A 6,307-nucleotide genomic window follows, 5' to 3' on the forward strand; every position below is an offset into this window, starting at 1 on the left:
AGGTGAATGCTTTCTGTCTCAGAATTTTTCCTGCCAAATTAGTCTTTTACATTTAAATTCAACTTCACTCATATACAGGGCATTTATGCACTGAAACTAGATTCTTGGACAAAGTGTCTCATGAATGGCACCTTTTACAGTTCTCAAGAGAAACCTTCCACCTCTCTGAAAGTGTTATGGACTGGCCTCCACCCCCTCTCTCAGCATTCTTGTCTTCCCTGCTTCCAAAAGAATGTACCCATAAGCTCTGCTTTCAGCATAGAAGGGCTTTCCTAAGGACCAAACTCTTCCACATTCCAGCCCAAAACACTTCCAAAAGCCTAGGATCCATGTAACCAGTGCACATTATAGCATTAACCCAACTCCTGGTATCAATTTTCTATCCAAGTTTACAAGTTATCAAACNTATGACTGCTTTGCTCTCTGATCTTCAAGCAAGCTTTATTTATTAAAACACAAATAATACATTACTATACTACGCACTCCCAACCTGAACACCTTACCATAAACCCTTCCTCCTAGTTAGGCAGAGTGTCAGACTAATAACTGGCCTCAGGAAGGGTACAGATATTTTTTTCTCATGACTTCCCAGAGGAGGAAGGGAACCAGAGGTGCACAATGCAGATGAGATACGTTAAACAAATAAAACAAAAACTGAGCAGACAGTGGAAGAAATCGTGGAGGACCCTTTCTATGCTCAGTGTCGATCTTCACTCCTAGATGCTCCTGCCTTGCTACACTTCGTGGACCAGCATCGGGAGCAGCTGGTGGCCCGAGTGACATCAGTAGACCCTCTCTTGGACAAGCTGCATGGTCTGGTGCTGAGTGAAGAGCAGTATGAGGCAGTGCGGGCTGAAGCCACCACCCAAGACAAGATGCGGAAGCTCTTCAGCTCTAGCCGGTCATGGACCAGGGCCAGTAAAGACCAAGTCTATCAAGCTCTAAAGGAAACACATCCTCATCTCATCATGGACCTCTTTGAGAGGTCAGGTGGTGTCTCTGTGGGATCTTGACATCTTAGTGAGCACTTTTCATTGAGTCCTGGCTCTGCCTGACCTTCCTTTGGCCCCCAGTTTCTCCATTTATAAACCAGTGACCATCTGAGTTGCCATTCAAATGGCAATGTTCCTAGGACATTTCTTGGGGACTCAGATGTCCCCTCTTGGCTTTCTCCATCCTGTTCATGTGGGATGTGCATCTCGGGAAACTTCCAATGGAGCCTGCAAGTCTATTCAGCCTTGTCCAGCTGACTTTCATGGCCTGAGTGGCCAACTCAAAACCACCTGACCAACCATGATACAAGCAGAACTGGGAGCATGGGAAGAGAGACAATGAGATGGTGCTTTCCCTGGCAAATGAATTCTTATGAATATGAAAGCAAGGGGGGCTTCTTAAATATTTCCCACCCTCAGTTTTTGTTGTTTTTATTGATTCTATTTTTATTTTCAGGTCTTGAACAACTTATTCATTTACCTCCTTTGTTCTTTGTATTATTTAAATGTTCTAAGGGATTTGTTCATTTCCTCACACTGTTTGGGTTCTCCTGGATTCTTTAAGGGATTTATTAATTTAAAATTTGAGGAACTCTATCATCTTCATACAAACTTTTAAGATATTTTTCTTGTGATTTGTCTATGTTGAAATATTCAGGACCTGCTGTGGTGGGTTCTAGTGGAGATATATTTGCTTGGATGTTATTGACTGTATTTTTATATGATCATCTAGGCATCTGGAATTGGAATGATTAAAGGTCTAAGTACTGATATCTGGATTTGTTTTGGTTTGAGTGGGTGTCTGTACCTTGGTTGCTGTTTATTCTGATTATAGGAGAGTGTGGTGGCTGTTTACTGCCTGGTAGGAAATTTTATGCACCTAATATGTGTGGTCAATGAGGTTTCCCAGTAAAATATATTTCTTGTCATTGACAGCTGACTCTTAGGAATGGGGCTAGGCCAAGAGTCTGAAGGAGTTCACAGGAAGGAGGACATCAGAGTGTTTAACAAGGACCTGCTTCTTTAGTCTCCTATGAGACTAAATGAGAGGATGGACAGTTAAAAGAGGTCACTCACAGGTCGGCTATAGCACTGGGGATGAGACTGGATTGAATCTAGAGGGACAGAAGGAGAAAGGAAAATTTATACACAGCATACCTGCTTCCCTGGCAGAGTAGCCTGTGTGTTATCAGGCAGTGTCTGCTGGAATTGGGGGCAGGGATAAAGCAACAAGTTGGGTAGGGAGACTGGGGAGGAAAGTCTGTGGGATCTACAGGAGAAGTTGGCAGAGGAGGAAGGAAGGCTGAAAAACAGGTCCTCTGTTGCAGAGACAGTAATGCCACTGGGGTATTGGGTTTGGAGGAGAGGAGGGAGTGGTGAAGGTCCTCAGTTAGCTTACCTGTTTCCCTGACTGCACAGCTGGTGTGATCATAGGAATGAAAGTCAGCTGGTTTGGAGGCTGAGAGACTGGGATGAGTTGGGGGAAGGAAGGTTGGAGCAGAGGATCTTTGAGATTTGAAGGAAGTGGCATCAGAGGGGAGAGGTGACCACAGCAGGTGTTCTCGTTAGTTGGAGACTTGGGTTACTGGGAGCTGAGAAGGAGAGGAGACTGCAGTCAGCCTAGCACCAAGGGATATGCTTTCTTCTCTAAGCCTCATGGAATTTTTCCAAAATTGATAATATACTCAAAACACAAAGCTATTCTCAACAGATATAAGAAAATTGAAATAACATCTTGCATCCTGTCAGATCATCTGAATTACAGCTGGATCAACAACAACAGAAAGCATACAAACTCATGGAAGCTGAAAAACTATCTTCGCATTTAAAAAAAAATGGAGCAAGACAGAAATAAAGAAAGAAATTAAAGGCTTTCTAAAACTCAATGAAAACAACTACATGATATACCCAAACTTATGGGACACAAGGAAAGCAGCGCTAAGAAGCAAGTTCATAGTGCTAGTGAATATATTAAAAAACTACAAAGATCTAATTCTAGCAATTCACAACACACCTGAAAGCTCTAGAACAACAACAAAAGAACTCATCACACTCAAGATGAGTAGATCGTAAGAAATAATCAAACTCAGTGTTGAAATCAGTAAAATAGATACAAAGAGAAAAATTTTAAAAATTCAATAAAATGTAGACAGATATTTCTTTGGGCTAAAAGTTCTTTTAAAATGACGCAGAAGTTTATTATTAATTATGAAAACTTTGCCCTAGCTTAGGCTTGTTGTACTAGCTCTTACAACTTAAATTAACCCATATTTTTAAATATACATTCTTTTGCAGAGCTTGTTTACCTTTCTTCTGTATTGCCTGTCCTGCTTCCTCAACATCTGGCTGGTGACTCCACCTTTCCTCTTCCCAGAGCTCTCTGTCCCCAGAAGTCCTGCCTTACCTCTGCCTGCCTAGCTAATGGCCATTCAGCTTTCCTTTTGTAAACCAATCCCAGTGACACAGCTTCATACAGTGAAAAGGAATATTCCACAACAATGAAACAAATAGTTGTTTCTTTGAGGAAATCAACAAAATTCATAAATCCTTATCCAAATTAACTAAGAGGTAGAAAGAGAGTATTCAAATAATAATATCAGAAACAAAAGGGTGACATACGTAACAAGAAACACCAAAGAAATCTAGAGATCATAATGACATATTTTAAAAACCAGTGCTCCAACAAATTAAAAAATCTAAAAGAAATGGATAATTTTCTCAATACACACCACTTATCAAAGTTAAATCAAGGTCAGATAAGCAATTTACACAGACATATACCCCCTACTGAAATAGAGGTAATCACTAAAAGTTTTCCAAACATAAAATAGACCAGGACCAGATGGTTTAGTGCAGATTTCTACCAACCTTTCAATGAAGACCTAATATTCCTCAAATTATTTCACAAAATAGGAGCAGAATTAGCATTGCCATATTCATTTTATGAGACCACAGTCACCACGATACTCAAATGCAAACAAGATTCAGCAAAGAAAGAATTGCAGTCCAATTTCCCTAATGAACATAAATGCAAAAATACTTGTAAAATACTTGCAGTTTAGGCCTGGTCGACCCCAGAGGCCAAGCACAGGTCCACCCCAGGTCTCTAGACTTGGAGCAGGAAGAACTTCACTGCCCTCTGGTACCTGGTAGTCAGGCCCCATTATGATTTTTGTCAGCAGAGTCCTGCCGAGCACCATAACAGAGTCAGACAACAAGACCCACAAGCAGGCCAAAGGGGGACTTCCCTGGGCTCTGAGCAGGAATGATGGTCCTGTCCTGAGCCAAGATGGCTGCGTGGGAAGAGACCCATAGATGGCACGGGGCAAACAGGCACGATTATGGTATACAAATGTATGGTATGGTATGGGAGAGGAAAGACAGAACAGCTCATTTCCTGTGGACAGAGGCAGATCTGAAGAGGTGAATGTCGTGAGGAGCAGGCAGATGAGTGTGGCTTGATTGCCACACAAGGCCATGGTGATGTCTGGGCCTGGGCTGCTGCTGGGGCCCAGGTCTGGGTTCATGACCCTGATGCATTCAAGGTCTGTATTGATGTCTATGACTCCTGATACCATCAAAGGTCCAGAAGGTAGAGTTGGCCCCACCCATTACCACCCCTTACTGACTGCAACTCTGGAGAGAACTGGTCGTGCCCCTCACCCACTGAAGCACTCAGGAGAGAGGGCCCTACAACTCCCCTGGGTAACACAATAGAGCTGTCCCTGATGGGGTAGGTGTGGGAGAGCTGACCCTAAAAGCAGGAAAGTAGGAGAACTCTTACTGAACCTCAGTCTGAAAATAATAATCCTGTATTCAGGAAAGCTCAGAATGAGACTAAACCTGAAAATTGTCTCCTCCTATTTTATAATCCTCTCTAGTTCTTGAATTAAAGGTGTGTACCACTGGGATTAAAGGCACGCACCACCAGGTTTCTATGTCAACTAGTGAGGCTACTGAGATTAAAGGTGTGTGTTAACACTGCCTGGCCTGTAGGGCTGACCAGTGGGGCTATTTTCCTCTCTTATCTTCAGGCAAGTTTTATTTGTCAAAATATAAATGAAATACAACGACATAAATACATGTTAACTTGTTACTTACATGCTAAAAACAAAAATAGAAAAGCATTTAAATCTTTACAATCCATAATGAAGTTATCATGTTTCTGTAAGAGCAGAAGGTCTTTCATGTACAGGGAAATGCTGTAATCACAGCAAACAATAACCTCAACTATGAGCCAAGGCCTTTCAGAAGCATCACAGGGGTTGTGTGGTGTGTGGTGTGTGGTTGTGTGGTGTATGGGTTGGTGCAGTACAAAGCACTCAGGCCAGGTGCTCAGAACCAGATGTGTGAGGAAGTCGCATGATGCAACATGGTTCATACTTCAGAAACGCCTCAGATTCAGTGCACATTTGAATTAAGCTTGGCCATTTCATATGCACAAAACGTTTTTCTTGTCAACTTCCACAGTTACATCATTCCATACGGAGCTGTGATTCACAGCTTAAGAAAGTGAGGTACAGCTGGGCAGTGGAGGTGCATGCCTTAAATCCAGTAGGTGGGAAGTAAAAGAAGGTAGATCTCTGTGAGTTCAAGGCCAACCTCACCTACAAAGCGAATTCTGGGACAGCTAGAACTGTTACACAAAGAAAGCCTTTTCAAGAAAAGTAAGAAAAAAGAAAGGAAGAATGGAAGGAAGGAAGGAAGGAAGGAAGGAAGGAAGGAGGGAGGGANAGAAAAGAAAAGAAAAGAAAAGAAAAGAAAAGAAAAGAAAAGAAAAGAAAAGAAAAGAAAAGAAAAGAAAAGACAAAACCTCAAATCCTATTCTAGTGTCACACCTCCCATTCCTTCTCAAGAGGTTCCACCAAATACAGCCACCCATTCTCATTCTAAGCACCACCGCCATTCTATATCTTAGTGGCTCTTTTTCCAGCCAAGCACGGTTCAGTAGAAACACTAAATCCACATAGTTGAATCTGTTCTTTCACAGAGGGACCTGTGGACATCTCCTGGTTCTGTGTGGCCCACTTTAAAGAACATGGGATGGTCCTAGAAGTGCCAGCCAGAGTGGAGCAGTGCTATACAGTCTTGGAAAATCCAAGCTTCTCCCCAATGGGAGTTCTACTGAGAATTATGCCTGCTGTCAGACATTTCATCCCCATCACTTCTGTCACATTGATCTACTATTACCTCAATATCAAGGAAGTCACCCTTCATCTTTACCTGATCCCCAATGACTGGACCATTCAGAAGGTAACACTGAGTGCCAGAAATGTGGGGCTAGAGTGCATTGACAGAATACTTGAAATATAGCT

This window comes from Alexandromys fortis, unplaced genomic scaffold, assembly GCF_014885135.2.
Source record: "Alexandromys fortis isolate MF-2015 unplaced genomic scaffold, M_Fortis_MF-2015_v1.1 scaffold_84, whole genome shotgun sequence".
NCBI lineage: Eukaryota > Metazoa > Chordata > Mammalia > Rodentia > Cricetidae > Alexandromys > Alexandromys fortis.